Source organism: Rutilus rutilus (assembly GCF_951802725.1).
Source record: "Rutilus rutilus genome assembly, chromosome: 4".
Classification (NCBI taxonomy): Eukaryota; Metazoa; Chordata; class Actinopteri; order Cypriniformes; family Leuciscidae; genus Rutilus; species Rutilus rutilus.
This window is the reverse complement of record NC_140212.1, coordinates 52,082,098-52,104,191: the sequence shown is the minus strand read 5'-3', so window position 1 is coordinate 52,104,191 and position 22,094 is coordinate 52,082,098. Positions and strand designations below refer to the sequence as shown.

At 39.5% G+C, this 22,094-nt stretch overlaps 1 protein-coding gene and 1 long non-coding RNA gene across 2 annotated transcripts in view; one reads left to right on the top strand and one right to left on the bottom strand.

The window, feature by feature from the left end:
* The window catches only part of LOC311289860 (NACHT, LRR and PYD domains-containing protein 3-like), a gene marked incomplete at its 3' end in the record, with an annotated part of 146,449 nt that extends 134,235 nt beyond the window's left edge, over positions 1-12,214 (bottom strand). Inside the window, exon 1 of the mRNA XM_084408105.1 lies at positions 12,134-12,214. The remainder of the gene's footprint in view (positions 1-12,133) is intronic.
* A 4,778-nt stretch (positions 12,215-16,992) lies between these two features.
* Positions 16,993-18,508, top strand: LOC311289613. Its single transcript, XR_014627169.1, has 3 exons — positions 16,993-17,048; positions 17,137-17,400; positions 17,539-18,508. It is a non-coding gene; the product is annotated as an uncharacterized lncRNA (long non-coding RNA).
* The last annotated feature ends 3,586 nt before the right edge of the window (positions 18,509-22,094 follow it).

The window sequence follows — 22,094 nt, the reverse complement described above, 5'->3', positions numbered from 1 at the left end:
TATGTGAAGTTTGAGCTCAAAATACCCAACAGATCATTTTTTACAGCATGTTTAAATTGACATTTTTTGGGGCTCAGAAAAACGAGCTGTTTCAGTGTGTGCCCTTTAAATGCAAATGAGCTGCTGCTGGACGACCCAGGGGGCGAAGCTTCATGAGCTCGCGCTCAGTCTCTCAGTACAATTTCATCTCATGGAATGATGATAATATCAGAAACTCTCAGTAACGGCGTTCATTTCGAGTCGGACAATAATGCCTACAGAGTCAGAGTGCTGTATAGAGATGAAACAGGTATGGTTTAGTAGTTTAATTACGGTTATTATAACGTATTGTCATCTGCTTGTATGTATCCATTATTTATTAACAGCCTACAAGTCTGCTGTTTCGGACCAGGTCCGAATGATGATCAAACATGTACTGATGAGTTTAATAAAGTTTATTGTACATCACACAAAAGATGAAGCGTCAGTTTTACTTCAGAAAATCACGGTAAGAGCTGAGTAAACACAGTAGCCTAAGTTATAAGAAGTGTGCAAGTAGCCAGTAGAGTTGAGGGAGCATTCCTGTGGGCGGAGGTTAGTCTAAACACGGTTCTGGTGATGTCACTAATGAAGGAAGTAGAGGGGTGTAGTCCAATCGAGCCGTTTTATGTAGTCAACTTCTGTTAAATAAAATATCTCGCTTGGCATTGAACTTTGAGCTTTATAATTTTACAGATATTATTTATACTCTAACAACAACATTACACACTAACTAAAGTTTGAAACATGGGATCACGTAGAACGGGACCTTTAATGAGGCATTTGTAAACCATGTTTTCCGCCAAAATAAAAGCTTGATGCTGTTTCCGTCAAAATAAAAGATCATGTGCTTATCTCTTTCAAGTATAGAAATTGGTACATGAAGACTAAAATTTACTGTTTAATGTTATGTATTTGTATTATTTTTCTATATTCATAATTTCATAATGTATTTTGTCAAGTCAGATTTTCATGTGCATGTGTTGAGTACATGAGGAGACTATAGATAGAATGAACCATGTGAAGATCATGTCACATGAGACAGGTGGATGAGCTATATTTTGTAGAGGGTGTGTACAATGTAACATGTTTGCAACTGATGCAGATGTAAGCAACAAAGATATGTTCTTAATATGGAAGTGAATTGTGCCATATGTTCTATGACATATACGTTCCATTTTTAAAGCTTAAGCAACATAGTTTGTTACCTTAAAAGGAAGCTGCTCTGTAATGTATATAAGCTCAACTTTACTGTACCACCTCAGAGAAACAGAGAAACAAAGGCAGAGGCATGAGAAACAAAGGCATGAGACAGAGGCATGAGAAACAATGGCATGAGGGTAGAGAAACTTAATGGCAGAGAAACATAAAGCCAGAGAAACCATTTACATCTAGCATGATGGGATGAGAAGATAAAGAAATGGGGAACAGAGAAATCTGGAATGAAGACCTCTCATGTAGCCTTATGTTCTTATATGCCTGTTTCTCTCTGTCTGACACATGATACATAATAAATTGAATCTCTTGGCAAAGGTAACTGGTGTAGCTTCCGTGATTCAACCATAAAGGGGAAACCATGATTTTTAAATCTACAGTACAAAACTAATTATGAAAGTTTCCTTCATTGTTTTAGTGCATTTGTTTTACAAAATATGGCTATTACTGTCATTGGATTAATATTATAACTATTATGTAGTAGGTGTAATGTAAATAGACACTGTAACTAAAAGAGATTTGAATATTTCTTTGTTTAATTTGCACACTGAATATGGGTTGGAGCTTTTCATTTTAAGCTCTCAAAGTGCACCAGATTGATGAATTTAACAGTAAAATGCACAAAAATGTTCTTACGGGGGGGCACGCCCCCAAACCCCCCCTAGAAGACCCCAGGTTCACCCACCACAGATTTACCAAAAATCCTGTGAGAAACACTGGTATTGCTATGCCAATGCAGCTTATAGCTTGTTTTAGGCTTCATCACTGTATTAATAAATGTCAAATCTTTACTTATTTCATCTGTTTACTCTCACTCGTTCATATACTCACTCATTACATGGCATTAGTGGTTTTAAGGAATTGGAGTTGGTATGCATATATTTAAGGGCGTGCAAAGATGGGTGGTGTTTATGATCATATGGTGGGCCAGTCTGGGCCAAAATGCCAGGGCCGATTATTATTTTTTTTTCTTTGCCCCAGTCCAGCCCTGTGTACAACATATCCACGTTCTTAGAATTAGCTGCTTGTCTAATCAAATTATTGTACTCTCGATCAGATCTAATACAAATAACTAAATTTTCTAAAAAAACTAAATAGTGCCCCTTTTTAGGTTTAGGCCACTGCCCCATAAAATGTCCTGCCTACAGTTGAAGCATAAACATTGATGAAAGTCATTTTTTCACTTTCAAATACAGCTTGTATTTTTAACAAGCGACCTTCGATGATTTCTTCAGTAACACAAGAAATGGGTAAAAAAATCTCTAGAAAACAGGATACCAACTCCACCACTGTTACTACTCTTATAACTGAGAACAACTTCCCCATCCCAATCTTTCTTCCATACAGTTTCGTTTTCAACGGTGCTATGCGTTTCTTGTGAAAAAAATTACATTTAATTTCTTAACTCTAAACAAACTGATAAGGGAAACTCTCTTTGCATCCTCTCTTGATGCTTAAAGAACCCAGCTTTATGTCACACATAGCAAATGTTAATTTGCATTTGAACAAAACAGAGAGGTTAACACAAACAAAAGAAAAACAAAAACAAAAGACACCAAACCATCATTAGCTATTAACTTTTATCATACATAAAAATGTCTTGGTCTGTAAACGTCAGTTGGCCGGGGTGTTCTAGCCTGGCTGCGCCCTCCTACGCACTTCCGCTCAATTTCATTTTCCTTCAGTACTACGTTGTAGGACCAATCAGCGAACAGAGGGAGTGGCTGAGAACGATGACGTTGATGTAGTGCGTCAGTTTGAGTTGGAGTTCAGTAATGGCAGCGGAGAAAGACGTGAGAAAAGCTATTCGGTCCGTTGTTGCAAAACTGCAGAATATATAGAAGTTAAAGCCGGAGCAAGAACAATGTTTGCTAAGTTTTGTTGGTGGCCATAATGTTGTGGCCCTCCTCCCCACGGGGTTCGGGAAAAGTTTGATTTTCCAGCTCACTCCGCTAGTGGTGAATGAGTTAGCTAAGGCAAACGATAGGGATGCAAAGCTGATAGTTGTTGTCGTCTCCCCTCTTGTTGCACTAATGTGGGACCAAGTGAAGGAGGCAGAAAAGTTAGGAGTTCGTGCTGGGCAGCTCGGCGTGCACGATGACCGTGACATTTTGGATGGTGATCACTGTACTGTACAGCATTTGCAGCAGATCCGAAACGACCGCAGCGGTATAGATATATACACTAGATGTCGCCTTAAAGACATTCGTTCCAATGAACTGCCGTAGACAAGGCGACTTCTAGTGTACATATATCTATGCACCAGTCTGCGTACACGTCACACACCAGGATGCGCCCGCGCCCTCAGATCACTTGACGTGGTTGTGTATAAGAGGTAACAACGATATAAATACTGTTCGTTTTCTCACACAAACCGCTCGTTTCGTGTCTTAGGCCATCAATGTGTACTTACGATGGGGAATTGTTTAATTTGGACGATGGGGAATTGTTTTAATTTGGACTCTGTGCATGCTCTTTGAGACAGTGACCACAGACCTGCATTAAATGACTGACAGACAAGAACGGTTTGACCTAAAAATATCAAAATTGAAACTACTGCGGAAAAAAGACACCTACATCTTGGATGCCCTTGAGGTAAGCTAAAACATACCACAATTTAATTTTAAAGTGAACTATCCCTTTAATGATTAGACCCAGCTTCGACAGTTGACTGTATACATCACCTTCCTTAGTGTCAAATATACATTTAGAATTTACAATTGTTCCTTGAACTCTTAAATTCGATGAACAAAACCTGCTGCTCTCGTTGACAGACATCTTATTCTAAACATAATAACGGCAAATAACGGCAAATTCTAACACGGCAATTGCGTGTTATCGTTGGCTGGCGCATGTTGGCTGCCGCTTCTCCGCCCGGCTCTGTTTTAATGTCTCAATGTTTAATGTGTATCTATTTTAATTCTTCTTAATCAGTATTAATTTTATTACTACAAGTTCATTCATCCTCTCTGTTATCTCATACTGAATTCACAACGGATAACGCATGAATGAAAAATCAAAGCGGATATCTGTCCTGGGAATCTCACGAAGGACAAAACACCAGAACAAGCAACAAGTGCCCGACTCAACCGTGGCCTTCGAGCAGATCAACAACTCTGATCGCGAAGAAATCTTAGAACTTAACGTTACATACTTGCTGAAATTGGACTGGAATTGAGACGCCCGGCTTCTGGGATCAAGTTAGCGCTAGCTTTGTGCTAGCGCACCACGCCTGGATTATGCCACCGTTATGCTCTGCTGTCGACTCCCGCCCACTCAACAACCACCTTCGTCCGGACAACATCAACATCCTTCAAGAATCTGGACTACCTCGCCGTCCACCACATAGAGGCTCTGGTCGTATGTTCAATTACAACTTTTCAACTTCAAACTCCATTCCATCCATCTGGTCTTATTCGCGCATTCCAACTTCCTCACTACGTCATCACAACAAACGACACGCGCTCCTATCTAATCTCCGCCCCCTTCCTCTGTCCTCTCAATCCATCACAAAGCAACGTCACCTGAAACTGGCTTTGTTTAACACTCGCTCACTCAACAATAAAAGTCTCATTTTAAACGAATTCATTACTGACAATAATCTGGATTTCCTCTGTATCACTGAAACCTGGCATAAACCCCTGGACTACTTCTCACTCAACGAAACCACACCCACAGGATACACATACATGGACAAACCCCGACCTGAGGGGCGGGGAGGCGGTGTCGCTGCAGTGTACAGAAAGGACATTAAAACATCCATCATCTCCATCCCTACTGTTCAGTCCTTTGAACACATCACTTTCAAACTCTCTGGTCCCACTCCTCTGGTCACTGCCATAATCTATCGCCCCCCCAAACCAAATCCTTCCTTTCTCGCTGACTTATCTGATTTTTTGACTCAGCTATCTGCCATTTCACCTTCTGTTCTGCTTTTGGGAGATTTTAATTTTCACATCGATACTAACTGCAAATCTGCCACTGAATTCCTGGAAATGCTACACTGCTTCAACTTTACCCAACATGTAAACTTTCCTACTCATAGCCGGGGCCACATCCTGGATCTGGTTTGCTCTACTGGTCTCACCATATCTCACCTCTCCAGCCTCAACCTCAACATCTCCGATCATCTGGTAATCACCATGAACATCGATCTCCCCATTATGACCACTAAGAATAAACGGTCAATTTCCTTCAGAAATCTTAAATCCATTTCTACTCCTGCTCTTTTAGCCTCTCTTGTTAGCAAAATATCCTCCATCCCCTCACTGCAGACTGATAACCCCTCCGATCTCACTGACTACTACAATGAAACACTCTCCATCTGTCTCGATCAGCTGGCTCCCATTAAAACCAAAACTGTTTCATTCACTCACTCTGCTCCCTGGTACACCCCGGATCTGCGCAAAATGAAATCCCGAAAGCGTCAGCTTGAAAGGCTCCATAGGAAAACCAATTTATCTGTTCATCTACAAGCATATACAGATTACCTCGAGCAGTATAAAGAAGCTCTCAAGACTGCCCGATCCACCTACTACTCACACCTCATACACTCTGGTTCCACCAACCCCAAGGCTCTTTTCTCAACGGTAAATAAACTTCTCAAACCCAGTGATAATACCACCAACTCTTTCACAACTGAAAAATGTAACTCTTTTCTTTCATTTTTTCAGACCAAAATTGACACCATTTATAACAACCTGTCCTCTTCCTCTGTCAATACTGTCTGTACTCCCATCCTATCACTTGCTCACGCTCCCTCCACTTCTCTGTCCCTGTCCCAGTTCTCACCTGTGTCGGCAGGGGAGCTGTCCAAAATCATAACTGGAATGAAAACATCTACATGTGTCCTGGACCCCATCCCATCTTATCTTATCAAGAACTGTCTACCAGCTATTTCCTCACTCATTACGGAAATCATTAACTCCTCTCTCAGCACTGGCTCAATTCCCCCTTCACTCAAACTGGCTGCTGTCACTCCCATCCTTAAAAAACCTGGACTCAACCCCGACATCATGTCAAACTTTCGGCCCATCTCCAATCTCCCTTTTCTGTCAAAGATACTGGAACGCACTGTTGCCAAACAACTCAAAACCCACCTCTGCTCAAATGACTTGTTCGAACCTTTTCAATCTGGCTTCCGTTCGCAACACAGCACTGAAACAGCCCTCCTTAAACTCACCAATGACATCCTCCTCTCCGCTGATGCTGGTCATCTCACCATTCTCATCCTCCTGGATCTCACAGCAGCTTTTGACACTATAAACCACTCAATTCTTCTTTCCCGCCTCGAATCTTCCCTCAACATCACTGGCACCGCCCTTTCCTGGCTCCAATCGTATCTCACCGACAGACAACAGTTCATTCACATTAACAACTGCACCTCCTCCACTGCTCCGCTGTCCCAAGGTGTCCCCCAGGGGTCGGTGCTTGGCCCTCTCCTTTTCATATTATATCTGCTTCCCCTTGGCAACGTCATTCGCCACCATGGTCTAAACTTTCACTGTTACGCCGATGATGTTCAGCTTTACATCTCCACCAAATCCATTACCTCCGTTACCCACTCCACTATCTCCAACTGCCTCATTGACATTAAATCCTGGATGCACTCTAATTTCCTTCAACTTAACTGTGAAAAAACAGACATGATCATCATCGGTCCCAAATCCATCACCAAGACCACTCACAGTTTCTCTCTCACTGTCGATAACTTCACCTTGTTTCCATCCCTTCACAGTCGCAACCTCGGAGTCATCTTTGACAATAACTTATCTTTTGAACCGCACATAAAACAAATCACTAGAACTGCCTTTTTTCATTTAAAAAACATTGCCCGACTCCGTCCTTCACTCTCGTTCTCCGCTGCTGAAACCCTCATCCACGCCTTCATCACCTCCAGAATCGACTATTGTAACAGCATCCTGTATGGCACAACATTGAAAAGCTTAAACAAACTCCAATATATTCAGAACTCTGCTGCTCGTCTACTCACCCACACCCGCACCCGTGACCACATCACCCCAGTCTTTAAGAACCTTCATTGGCTCCCGGTGCCACAACGAATTCAATTCAAAATCCTTCTCCACACTCATAAAGCCCTCTATAACCAGGCCCCTTCCTACCTCACTGACCTGCTCCACCGCCACAACCCATCTCGTTGCCTCCGCTCTTCCAATGCAAATTTCTTGACTCTACCTCCAAGGACAAAGCACCGAACCTGGGGGGATAGAGCCTTCTCTGTCGCTGCCCCCACCCTCTGGAACTCTCTACCCCAAAAAATCCGTGACTGCACTGACCTGTCAAAATTCAAAATCTTGACAAAAACTCATCTTTTTAAAATTGCTTTTAATGTTTAATTTAATTGTGTGTTTAATTTTTTTTTTTTTTTTTTTTTTTTTTTTTTTTTTGCTACATTTGCTTTACAATTTTCTATGTTGCTACATATGTTTTATGTAAAGTGTCTTTGAGTACTTAGAAAAGCGCTTACAAATTAAATGTATTATTATTATTATTATTATTATAATCCTCTGATCATTCGGACTTGTTGTTTCCGGACGGTTTCGGCGCATGACATGCGTCACGACCACACGTTAGCGATTGGCTATGGCAGATCCTGAGTGACTCTGAGCAGATCCAATAGTTTTGAACTTTAACTGAGAACCCGCCTACAAGGAAGTAAACGTACAAATGAAATGTACGAGACTCTGGTAGAACCAGGCTAGGGGTGTTCTGTATTTTCATGAATAGTTTAACTGAATAAAGGAACATCTTTAGATCTGGGAAAAACTCATCAACTTTAACTGATCTCAATCCTTTGGTTCTTTGTAAAAAGGACTGAATTTTGGTGAAAGAGTAAGCACTCTCCACATCCATCTGTGTGTCTCCACTAACATCACTTTCAGACTCTTCGTGTTCATCAACCCATCATCTGACTGAGAAGAACAGCTCATGGGATTCGTCTTTGACACTTTTGTAACTTGTTCAGTGTTTGATTTATTTAAAAACACTGAACTTGATTTCAAACTTGATTTAAAGTTAGATTTTTTTTCTGTATTTTTTAAATTTGGAAATCCAACAAAACCTCTTCCTCATTAAACAACACTGACTCAGCTACTCTAGTCGTGGTTTGACCTGGGCCCGGTTTCCCAAAGCGTTCTTATCTCTAAGTAGTTCTTAACCTATTCCTTAACCTCTCTCTTAACCTTATGGGACGGTTCCCGAAACGTTCGTACGCTAAGTATATCTTTTGTAAGTCACACTTTCGTAAGGTTGGTCTGGACCATTCGTAGCTCTCTCTTAGCGTTGTTGCAGGTCTAAATGAATATAATTCTGAAGTTTTAATACACCCAGACAGTATTAAATTAGGCTAATTCAAGTGTTTTCATGCAAAGAATAAAATTGTCATTACACTGATTGTTGTTAAATTTTTAATTATATTATTTTACAATATTATTAATTGAATTAAAACGCTCTTTTAAAGGCCAGTGAAAGCATAGGCTACTGTCAGTTAAGTCCTATTCGGACGCTAATATTGTTTCTCATGGGCTCGTCCGGTATTTTAAACATTTACAGGGGTAAGTCGGTGATTTTAGTGCCGTCCGAATCCATAATATCAGTGTTTTTCTCACCCAATCCGCGTAAAAATCCCTGGCCAAATTAGTACCTTCTGTTTTTTGACAAACAGGTCGTGTGATAATTTAATTGCCGTCTGAATCCACATCTCCGAGTTTACAAGAGATTCAAAATTCACGGTTTAAATCCTTTTTGATCACTGCCGAGCACCGTACATGATGTACACTTTTATTACTGAAATGCTGGAAAGTATTTACAAGAACAATATTTCATCGCAGCTCCACCTCAGCGAACAAACATGGGAAAGAAAAGGCGGCACGTAACTTTTTGAAAAGGTTATTGTGGCAGCAATAGGCTATATGTTACAATTTTAAAATATGTAGGCTAGGCTATTATAGGCTATTATAGTTTGAATTATTTTTTATAATATCCAATAATCATAATAAATTGAAATTTCAACTATTTCTGAAGTGCTTCTTTTATAAAGATGACCGCTTTTTCACATAAACAGCCCCTGCACGAGAGAATAATTGATTCTCGAGCAATCGATTTCAAACAATTCAGCACCATTGGCACGGACAGCGCCGGGTAACGTCCCACGTAAGAAGGTATATCTTAAGCGGCTTCCTAAGGTATAGTTCGGGGAACACACTTAGGAAAATAAACAAATTTGGTAAGATATATCTTTCGAGTCTTCTTAGCAGGCTAAGAGTGAGCGTTATCGGGAAACCGGGCCCAGTTCTCTGCGGTTCGCCAGGTAAAGAGGCTCCGCTTTCGGCCCGAACGGGCGACGGGTCCACTGCGTTAACAGCCCGCGTCTCACCTGCTCTCTCTGGGCACGGGGGAATCACATGCCCTACAGTCCCACACCCAAAGCATTTCATCTTCTCTAATGTTACATGCATAGTGTAGTCAAAGTCATCAACCTTAAACTTAAACACCAAATTCAATTCTTCATCGCTCTTTTTGAGAATCATGTGTACATGTCTCCTAAAAGACACAACGTGTTTAAGATGAGGAGATTTACAGCTGATAGGAATCATCTTTATCGGAGACACTAGTTTTCCTTGTCTATGATAATGAGCAAATGAAGGAACACAGACATCACAGAAACACATTTCCATAATGACCAACACAACTTACCAAGAGCAGCGGAAATGAAAATTAACAATGTTTTGGAAAGTGATATTTTCAGATAAAGTCTTCCTTTTTTTTTTTTTTTTGGCCTGTCAGTAGCACAGATAACACATGACAGGCAGTGAATGATGATAGCATAGCTACACATACGTACTATTTTTCTTTCTTTCTTTCTTTATTTAATTAATTAATTGAAGGTAGTTTTATATACCCTTTTATTTAATCATACTATAACAGACAAGACCAAATGACAGAGAGAACAAGAGAGAGAAAGAAGACAGAGTAAAAAAAAAAGAAAAAAAAAAAGTTGTGGATAAAATCAACAGAGAAGGGGGAAAGAAAGAGAGAAAGAAGGAAAATGGGGGATATAGAAAGCGATAAAAAAAATTAAAAAAATTACTTCGATACCTGCTGACAAAAAAACAAAAAAAAACAACAGAAGACACAACATCAGAAAAACTGCAGCAACAACCAACATCTGTATGAATCACACTAAATTCTAGTTCTTAAATGTTATTGAGCATCACACGTAACTAATATTACAAAATAAGTTTTGAAGCAACAGCAAATCAAGACGATGTATGTCTGTGAGCACCTGTTTTTACACCAATGTGAATGCTTGAGTGTACAACTGTATGTATGAGCGTGCTTGTGTTCATAAGGTTCCTCCATGTAAATATTTAATAGTGTGTGTGGGAAACAACAGCTCCATCCCGCAAGGCATACAGCAGGCATGGAAAAGACCCGGGCCCCAAACATCCGGAGGCCCCCCAGGGCACGGGACCCCCAGGAGAACCACCGCAGGGACAACCGCGGCCCCCAACCAGAAAAGGGCAGAGGAGAACCCGAAGGCGGGACCTCCGACAGCCACAGTATAGACGCCCCAGGGTGCCGTGACGGCAAGCCCGCAGGCTCCACCGGCAGCCGACCACACCAGGGCAGACGGGCCCCCCACCCCCCAACCGGGGCCCAGCAAAGCCAGCGGGGCCAGGCCCCGCCAAGCGACCGCCGATAGTGGGCCAGCGATAAAGTCTTCCTCTGGCGTTCCACATAAAGGAAGACGAGCTCAAAAGAATCGACTCAAAAGAAGTCGTCTCGGAGATCTCAGTTTACATATATATTTATAGCCTAGTCAGAAATTAGCTTAGCACTGGTGCAGCCTCGCCTTAGCATAATTTGACATTTATCAACACTAAAAACAGTAGCTGAGCTGTCATCTAATAATAACTAGTATAGTAATATAGTAATAATATAGGGCCAGATTTATAAACAGGTCAAATTAGCGTAAGACCACGATATCCCATAAAAGCGCAGACTGAAGTGTAAAGTTCTGCTGTCGATCTAATGATAATGAGCAAATGAAGAATCACAGACACATTTCCATAATTACCAACACAACCTACCAAGAGCAGCGGAAATGAAAAATAGCGATGCTTGGAAAGTGATATTTTCAGATAAAGTCTTCCTCTGGCGTTCCACATAAAGGAAGACGAGTGGAGTAAAAGAATCGGCTCAAAAGATTCAGTCACAAAGTCGTCTCGGAGATCTCGATTTATATATATATATATATATATATATATATATATATATATATTTATATATTTATATATTTATATATTTATATCCTCGTCAGAAATTAGCTTAACACTGGCTTAGCATTTCCTAATGATTTTTTTGTTTGTTTTTTACTCTGTCACTTTAATTTGAAAAATTATAATAATAATCATTAAAAACCTAAAGAAAAAGTGTAGCCTCTGAATAAACAATTGTTTTAATGGGGAGGGTTCAAAGTTTATTATTATTATTATTATTATTATTGAGCATTGACTGTATTAAAAAAAAATGTATTTACTCTGGCTTCTTCCTTTAAATATCACAATCCAGACACTTTAATTGGAGAGTATAGATTTTCTGTAGCCATCAAAACTACATCTGTTTCTCATAATCGATCTTCTTACTAAAGCTGAACGTCTGTGAATCAACGCCTGGCCAACAGAAGAGCGGAAGTGTTGAACATTTACATGTTTACTTTCCACCTCTGTCTATATTTCAGATTGTAATCTATACAATCTATCAGATTTACAATCTATATTTCAGATTGTAAAGAGTCTGTAAATTAATGTAAACTAAAAGCAGAATCCCTAGAGATCGATATCATTATAATCCTGAAGATTAATTCCTGAAGACTTACCGTGATGTGATATTTGTGCCAGTGTAAAATATGTGTTGGCTCTCTGTCACCCTGTTTGAGTTTGCATTCTGTGCACTGTCTACACTTTCTCTTCCTCTTTATGCTTTATAATGTTCCTGTATGTGGTTTTCCCACCTGCAACTTTGACACAAGCAGAAAACAGGCTAACGCATGTATTGACACACGTATCCTCTGTCCAACTGTATTAAACTGAGAAACAACTGAGCAGCAGTCTGGTCTCTGTGTCTCTAATTTGGTTCTCCAAGTGCACTGTCAGGCTTCACGAGATTTGGAGGGCATTGCAGAAGACTGTAGATAATTGAAGAAAAAAAGTCACACTGGTTTGGGTTTTGTTTTCACTTTCACGTTTCATGTCTTTAATTTTGTAATTTACCTATAGTCAAGGTCCCTGTCATGTGGTTCCCTTTTCCCTCATGTGTTCTTGCCATGTGCTCCTCTTGTGAATGTGTCATGTTAGGTGTGTTGGACATCGGCTGATGTAACCGATCGGCGAGAGTTGCTGAAAACAGAGACGTGAAGTCTGAAGACACTTTCTGCTTCCCGTAGTGACGCTCACGTGATGTTTGCATACTTTACCACAGTTTTACCTCAGATATCAACAACAAATAAACCCCGTCCATCTCCAGACATCAGTCACATCAAGTGTCTCCAGGAATGGTTTATATTCTGAATTAAGTGATGAGAGTCGGCCTGATGGATTTCACCTATGATTCTGTGTCATTAATGTTTCCATCAGAGATTGGTTTCCATCTTCTTGTGTTGTCTTGCTCCTGCAGAGAATTAAAGGTGGAAGAATCATTTGAAAAGTGTTTTACATTAAATCGAACCTGTATCGTGTGTTAAACAGGACAGTCCAGTGTGCGCTCATGTAGAATATGTAAATCTCAGTAATCGGCACATTACCAGAGCTTTACTATTATTATTAGTAGCTATATAAGGTACCTTGTGTCAAAAATGATTTATGACCCTTGATTTATGACTTTTATGACATGCGTTTATGACCGGATGTTTGTACACATGGGGGTTTTATGAGCACCTGTTTGTTGACCTTTGACTGTGTGTGTGTGTTTCCGGAATTTTTATGGTTGTGTGTTTATGATTGTAATCTGGTTGGTGTGAGAGGAATGTTTTTTACCAGCCATTCATTATGGATAATATTCACAGAAGTCCGAAATTATGGATTTTCAGATTTCGCAGCCGCGTCCATAATGTCTGTGAATGATAACGAAAAATGGGTTTATGAGAAATAGTATTGACAAATTAAAAAGTATATAACAGGTATGTGAAATAAGATGTTAATATTATTAAGTATTCTAAAGTAAGTTTTAAACGTGTTGAACTTTCTATAATGATGAGATAATTTATGCGTCTCTCTGGCTAAAGTAGCATTTCCTTAAATCTTTCTGATCAGATGAAATGTTACTAATGTTTTCCAGATTCAACAAAATAACCAATATGAAATATGTGAAAGAATATGAGATTTATTTTATAAATATTTGTTTTAAATGCTTAAACAGCGCTAGGTGAAGTGGGGTACGTGCTTACAGTTCTGTGTGCTTTGGCAGTCAGGTTCGCAGCGCTTCGATGGTTTGAGCTGGAGAGCTCGCGGTGACCAGAACGGATCGGAGCACGTACCGAATGCCCCGTTCTGAAGACCGTATCATAACCCTGTAAACTCGGTGTGTCACTGATTTTCAGTGTGGAGATGTGTTCGCAGCCGCTCGCTGTACAAGACTAACATAATACCACATCCACCCCCGGTGTGCGACTGTTCAGGTATCAAACATTGTTCAAGACAATTAAAAGATAGGACGGACACTATTTATTTTTTACAAGGAAAAGATTACGTTTCCCACGAACAGACAATCTTCTATCTCGTCGGCATCCGGGCTAGACTGCTATCTATAGACGTGATAATAAAATTTGAATGATCATTAACTAACGTCATTGTATTAGAGCGCGACGGGGTTCTGACTGTCCACTGTCTGTAGCCTAAGACAATGATGATTCTATTCATTTCAAAAAAACATCCTCTCGACTGTTCATGCCTACAATGTCTCAGTCACGCTACCGGCAGATGGTCAAAAGAATTAAAAAATAATTATTACATTTCGTTCTAATTATATTTATTATACTTTTATTTAGTAAACGAATCTGTTGTTTTTATTTATTTTAAGACAATCTGTAAATATAGTAGCCTATCCGTTGGTAAAATAAAAAGTTAAATTATAGCTAACCAATATAAATTGTTCAACGATCAGAGCCATTAATTCGTTATGTTGTAATAGCCTAGCTTATAATTTTTTATCCATATTATAGTCAAAATTTTTTATGAACTTATTTGATGATAGGTTTAAATGTTTCAGTTAAATAATCAGAATCTAATCCAATATTTGTATATAGCCCTACGCTATTAAAAGTTTAAACTAAAATACATTTATACGCAGATCGGTTAGTAGGCTACTCGCTAAACAAGAATTCCATTGTTTGCAACATGCTAAGTGCATAATGTTTGGATTTAAAATAATGATAAAAAAAAAAATAATAATACAATTTTACGCATGAAATAAAACATACATTATAACTTTTATTTATCTATGGCTAGTATGATATATTTGTATCGATGTATTAAAACGAAACCAGACTCCGCCCCTACTCCGCCCATCTCTCTGTCCACAGCGGCCTAAAAGGTATTTAAAAGACGGCCGTCGCACGGTCCCTCATTCGAAACTAAAATTCGCTGCCGTTTTTCATATCCTCGAGGCAATCTTCAAACATGGAAGGTAAGGACTATTTCTTTTATACTTTAAGCTGTGGTTTTTCTCAGTAATTAATTTATTTGTAAAAATAGTAGAGCTATGATTCAAACGATTGATGTTGTTTTAATCATTATTATTATTGGAAGACTCGGAATTTAAATCTGTGATTAAGATTATGGTTCGTTAGTCTTTCAGATGGTTGTACAGATAATTTATTATATGTTTATAAATGATTTTCATTACTATGTAATTTTAATATATATTTATTTTTACACAAATGGTAATTTTGGGTAATCTTACTGGCTGTGGGGACGGGGTGCTGTTGCTTTTTACCCTTTGCCTTCGTATGACTTGACTTTGTTAAGAGTTTAAGTGTTTGATTTCGATGTAACATATAATGGTTTGTTATATTTGAAAGTAATATTTGTTTGCAGTTATTACATGTTAGTTATATTTGAAAGTAGGTCTAATATTTGTTTGCAGTTATTATGTGTTTATAATGCCTTTTCATAACTACGTAATTTTGATATTTATATTTTAAACAAATTGCTATTTTGGCTATCAAAGTTTATGAAGCTATATTGTTTGTTGTCCCATGCGGTGGCTTTCGTTTGAGTAGGCCTTGTTATGAGTTTTTTGTGTTTGATTCGGTGTATGTTAATACGAGTTCTCTGATTTTAAAAGAACTACGAATATTGCAATATCTTCATGCTATGATCTACGCACTTTTGGTCCGGACTGCGGCGGTATTCCTTTCATAGTATGTTTTGGTGTGATGGCATTTGTGTTTGATTTGTTAGTCTTTTCAGATCCCCCATGTTCGAACCGCGATATCATGCGTAACCATATGTGTTTTCATGGTAGCCTATTTGCTATGTAGTGTTTCACAATATGTTTTCAAAATGTGTGTGTGTGTGTGTGTGTGTGTGTGTGTGTGTGTGTGTGTGTGAGAGTGAGTGAGTATGATTGCTATGTTAATCGACCGATGAGTTTACATGTTTGGTTATGAGAAAGGATGTAGGCAGGGGCTGCTGCTGCTCCGGGAGTGTCGTTTATTTTTTATCTGTCCAAATGTACAATATTCATAGAATATAAAATTTGCAAATGTTTATTTAAATAGGTCTTTTATGCTCTAGAATCGAACATTGAGCTGCTTGCTTTTCAATCCATCGACAACCGTAAGTATATATTTTCTATTCTTATACACATATAAATATTGGCATAAATATACAATTTAATTTGACTTTTTCATGTATAACTATCATTTATTTATGTACATCATTTATAAACGTTATAATATCATATATTTTATCTTATCCATTTTCTATGCACATCTCTATGAAATGCTATGATGCTATTATTATAATTCCATTCTGTATAAATTTAGGATTAACTGTATGATTTTCATTGCATTTATTTTATGTAAACTATGATTTGCTATAGTGTATGGAATGTGTTATAATTAAATCTAGTCTCAATCTAAATAATTGCGCAAAGTTAAATTTACAAATCTACCATTTTGTCTTAGTGACGTCTCGAACACAGGTAAAATCGCGCTATCTCTCTGTTAGTCATATGAAACGTTAGTGTTTGACATTTGCCAAATATTTCTTCTACTTTTTTTTCATCTTTTCACAGATCTGTTACAGTGGATCACCCCTAACTGTTTTGTGGATTTGACACAGAAAGAACCTGAAGAAGACCCCACAGCTACCAGTCATCCCGCTAGAATCAATACCCCTTTTTCTACGGTTTCACCAAGTTCTGATGATCGGCTTATAAGAGTTGTAGATCTGATTGATCTTACGACAGACTCCAAAGAACTGCCAGGCCCGAGTTTTCGTGAACCATCTCGAAAACGGCGAAATGTAACATACTCCATGCGAATCGTAGCACCCGAGACTGAACAAAATAATGGTAAATCTGACATTTTATTATTATATTTCATTTAATTTGATTATGAGATCTGTTTGTTATTCTAATCATACTTTCAATTATACATTGCTGTGATATACTTTATGTATTAGTATTTAATTTGAGTTTTATCATCTCTCATTTTTCTCAGATGTGCAAGTAGTAAGACAGTACTACTGATTTAGCTGACACTCCGAATGTCCTCGACATCTCAACAACAGGTAAGAGCGTACTATCATGATATAGACCGTAAGAATATATTTGTTTTGACAGTTGTTAAATATACTACCGCCTTTTGTCTTTTCACAGGTTTGTTGCAGATGCCTATACTGTCAGAATGTATCGATTTGTCGCAAGAAAACGCTGAAACACAAACCCCTGCTAGAGCCGGTACACCTTTTTCCAACGCGTCGTTGTGTTCTGACGATCAGCTTATGAGATGTGCAGATCTGATTGATCTTACGACGGACTCAGACAATCAACCAGGACCGAGTTTTAGCGCACCGCCCAGAAAACGTCGAAATGTGTCATACTCTACGCAAATCGTAGCACCCAAGACCAATCAAAATTATGGTAAATACTACATCTATTATTATTAATATGCTTCATTTAATTTGCTAATGAGATCTGCTATGATATTCTAATCATAGCCATGATATACTTTCTACAATAGTATTTAATTTGTGTTTTGTCATCTCTCAATCTTTACAGATGAGCAAGTAGACAGTACAGATTATTTGACGGCGTGGACCGAAACACAGCAGGATCGATGGGATCAAGTCTCGTGGTCAAATGATGCTTACGACGAAGATGTTGTGAGAGCCAGACAATCGCCGTATCCTTTTCACGACCTGACGTCTGCTGAAGTAGAAGAAGAAGAAGAAGAAGGAGAAGAAGTGCATCGCCCCACGACTGTGCGGAATGATCAACCTTGTTGCAATAGTGCTCTGACACATGTTCTCATTAACAGACTTATTGCACAGGGCGAAGAGATTCGTCATAGAACTGTAGTGCTACACACAGAGTACCGTGAGCAGTCAGAGGTATACTCCACATCGTTATGCCGTAAAATAGAGGAAGGGTTCACCGCGATTCACGACCGTATGGATGCTCAGGACATAAAGATTCGTGAATTACAGACTATTTTATACGAACGGTATCAGAGCCTCGAAAATTCTATCCACAGATTGCAAGCAGTGGGGGATGAGAACAATGAACGAGTGTTTTTCATATTAAACGATCAGCTTAGGGAACGGCGTTTAATTGTCAATCTTCTCGGAGTTATAAGCAGTGCGGTACGTAGAAGATGAGAGGGAACAGCCGTGTATGATATTTTGTATTCATTTCAATATGTGCTATTAGATTTGTATTCTGTATTATTCTACGTGAATGTAGTAGCATCCCCTTACTTGTATTGTTATGATTTTTTTATTTTTTTTATTTTTTACATTGTGTTTCTAATTGAATTGTCATTTTCATTACACTGAATGCTCAGGGTTTTTGATATTTCATAATTTCAGGTCAATAGTGGTTTGTTCAAAATAAAAATTAAAATGGACATTGGCAAAAACAAACCAGCCGCCAATGCACAATGCTGTCTTCCAGACCAAAATCTTTCAGATACTCTACAGCGAATGTTTGATATACAAATTGATGGTACCCCTGATTTGTGTGATGGGTTACAACAAATGATAAATATGTATTCAGAATTTTTTCCAACATCTTTTAATGTAGAGCCGACGTCACAGTCTTGTAATTTAGAGCAAATAGAAATAGCTATTGAGAAATTCCCCAATATTAATCTATGTGATCGGCTACAAGAACTATTAAATGAATGTGATATACAAATTGTACAAGATGGTTATGCATTAAACGAACATGAAGCAGCATCTAGCGATGCATTACCCCCCTCAGGTAATGTCGAAATTGATCACCCATCGTCTATCAATGTTATCCCCCCAGGTAATTCTGCCACTGAGCCCACGACGGGTAGCAACGCCCCTGCCAGTACAGGTAATGTTGGTCCTGATATGACATCGTCTTGTGACACTGATAGGTCAACGACTAGCAACACTCGTACCCCTTCAGGCACAACACCGTTAAGTAGGTCCGCCATTGAATCACTGATTCGTGAGGGTGGGGTTGTAAACGGTTATCGTATTTTACCTCGACCCCGTTTCAATAGTATCGAATTGCGTAGAAGTATGAATCTGAGGGATATTAACTCTACAGATTTGGCTGCGTATAACATCTTCTTACATGACGCTCTTAGCGAAATTGTATCGTATTCTAGAGATCTTGGTGGTGATTCTACTGTCATCAATTTGGCATTGACGGCCCCTAGTATGCAATACCCAGTCAACGTCGTTTTAACGGACAGAAATAATCACGACGTTAATGAACTTCTCGAACAATTCGAGAAAATTTTACAGAGCGACGAACAGATTTTATCTGACGAAACTATCGAGATAGAAGCAAGTGTGGCTATGAACAGGAGAGGTGGTGGGCGGCGTAAACTTACAGATTTGGCGTTGAATCAGGTGATAAAAAAAAAAAAGATGAGTTTATTTTGCCCCAACAATATTTCAAATAAATTATGCCTATCTATTTGCTTGGCGCGTTTTCTTGAACCCCAATTACCAGAGAACATGCTAGAAAGACGGGCGACCGTCATCAACCAAAATGCCGGTTTCGCAATCGACCGCGAGATAGGACTCGGTGACTTAGAGGCGTTTGAACGACTACTTGATATTAAAATAGTTGTTTTTTACAGAACTGCAGGTGGCGTGTTAGAAACGTACAAAAATCACAATGATCCTCACCCGAAAACGATATGTCTCTATTTGCATGACGCGCATTACTACATGATAACCAATCTCACAGCGTTCATAGGTACATCCTATGTATGCGAATACTGTTATGGTGGTTATGAAAATCAAAGACAACATCAATGCACACACGTCTGTAATGTATGCCACGACGCCGAATGTTACAAAGTACCTAAAAGAACTGTGCATTGTACCGATTGTCTGCGTTTCTGTAAATCGAGCTACTGTTACGACATGCATAAAAAAATCCCTCCGGGGCGTGTCAGACCGTCATGCGATGTGGTTAAATATTGCAAATTATGTAACAGACGATACGACGTCATAGGAAATTCCAAAGAACGTCACAAATGTGCGGCAGTCCGATGTATCTATTGCGGCGTCGATCTACATGATATGGGTTTACACGAGTGTTTTATAACTCCCCTACCCCGCAAGGAGCCTACCGAGAAGTATATTTTCTACGATTTTGAAACTCGTTATGAAAATGGACGACACGTAGCAAACTTCGTATGCGCAATCACCTTTAAAGGGGAGAAATTTGTTGTTGGAGGCACCGATTGCATTGCGGCGCTATTCGATCGATTCAGACAACCCCGATACGCTGGCTACTGTTTCATAGCCCATTACGCATCAAGATTCGACTCATTTCTCATTCTTGAGTATTTTTGCAAAGCAGGGCTTAAGGTAGACATCATTATGCAAGGGTGTAAATTAATTTTCATGTACGATGATGTTTTTGCACAGCGTTATATAGACTCTTATGCATTCATCCCCATGGCTCTGTCTAAGATGCCAGCTGCGCTAAACTTGACCACGACTGAAAAAGGCTACTTTCCCCATCTTTTCAACAGGGTAGAAAATGCAGCCTATATAGGCCCCTACCCCGACAAAAAGTACTACAATCGCGACAACATGTCTGATAAAGACCAACTAAAGTTTGATTCATGGTATAGCACAACGGTGGGTAAGGAGTTTAACTTCGGGAAAGAGTTGTATGAGTATGGGGTAAATGACGTAGTCTTATTACGTGAAGCATGCATGAAATACCGCGAGGCGTTCATAAAATGTACCGAACTCGACCCTTTTGGGTTCACAACACTAGCTAGTTGTTGCATGGGTGTCTTCGAAACGCATTATTTAAACAGCGGTACGTTAGCACTGACCCATAACAATGCATATGTTCGACAGAGTAAGACCTACTCAAACGTCTCGATCGAATGGCTCGAGTATGTGAAAAAGACTCGAAACGTAGACATTTGTCACGCCGTTAACCGTGGCGAAGTCTCGGTCGGGCGCTACTTTTTAGACGGGTACTACGAGCAGGCCGGCGTACAACACGGCTTAGAATTTAACGGTTGCATGCACCATGGACACGAATGCATGTTTAACGCCTATGAGACACACCCCTTGTCGGGAGTCCCCTACGGTGTTCTCAGAACGCGATTTGCCGATAAGGTTGAAATTCTACAGAATGCCTATGGCATGAAAATTGAGGTTCTTTGGGAGTGCGAATGGAATAGAATGAAAAAGACCGACCCCTCTGTGATAGAATTCATGACCACTTATTCATACCCGAGCGGCTGAAACCACGAGAAGCACTGTTTGGTGGGCGTACTAATGCTTATAAACTCTATCACAAAGCGGCGGTTGGTGAGAAAATAAGTTACGTCGATTTTACCAGCTTATATCCCTTCTGTCAGGCTAGGAAGAGCTATCCTATCGAACATCCACAAATCATTTTCAAAGATTTCGAACCGATTGAAAATTATTATGGTCTTATCAAAGCGACTGTCTACCCTCCGCGTAAATTACTACTCCCTGTTCTCCCTTACAGATGCGGCGGAAAACTAATGTTCCCGTTATGCAGAACCTGCGTCCACGACCAAAACCAGTTAACGGTCTGTAGTCATACGGACGAAGAGAGGGCCCTGTCAGGGTGTTGGGTTAGTATCGAACTTTTAAAAGCAATCGAGAAGGGGTATGTGGTTGCCAAGATAGACGAAGTGTGGCATTTTCCACAGCAGTCAGATACGTTGTTTTGTGACTATGTGAAAACGTTTTTACGTTTAAAACAGCAAGCATCGGGGTATCCGTCGAATGTCGTCACGGATGCCGACAAAAATGCATACATTCGCGAGTATTTTGAAAAAGAGGGGATACATCTCGACCCCGAAAAGATTGAGTACAACCCCGCGCAGAGGGCCATTAACAAATTATTGCTTAATAGCCTTTGGGGGAGGTTCTCTATGAGGGAAGACCTACCAATAACCATTATGGTGAACGAACCTGAAGAATTTACCAAAATTGTTTTTGGCAAAACCGAATCATTGTCGTGTTTCACATTCGTCTCAGAAGATGTAGCTCTTGTTCAGTATCTTGTTCGGATTGGTCTGGTTGACAGCTATGTGACGAAGAACGATGACACGCAATGCATCATGG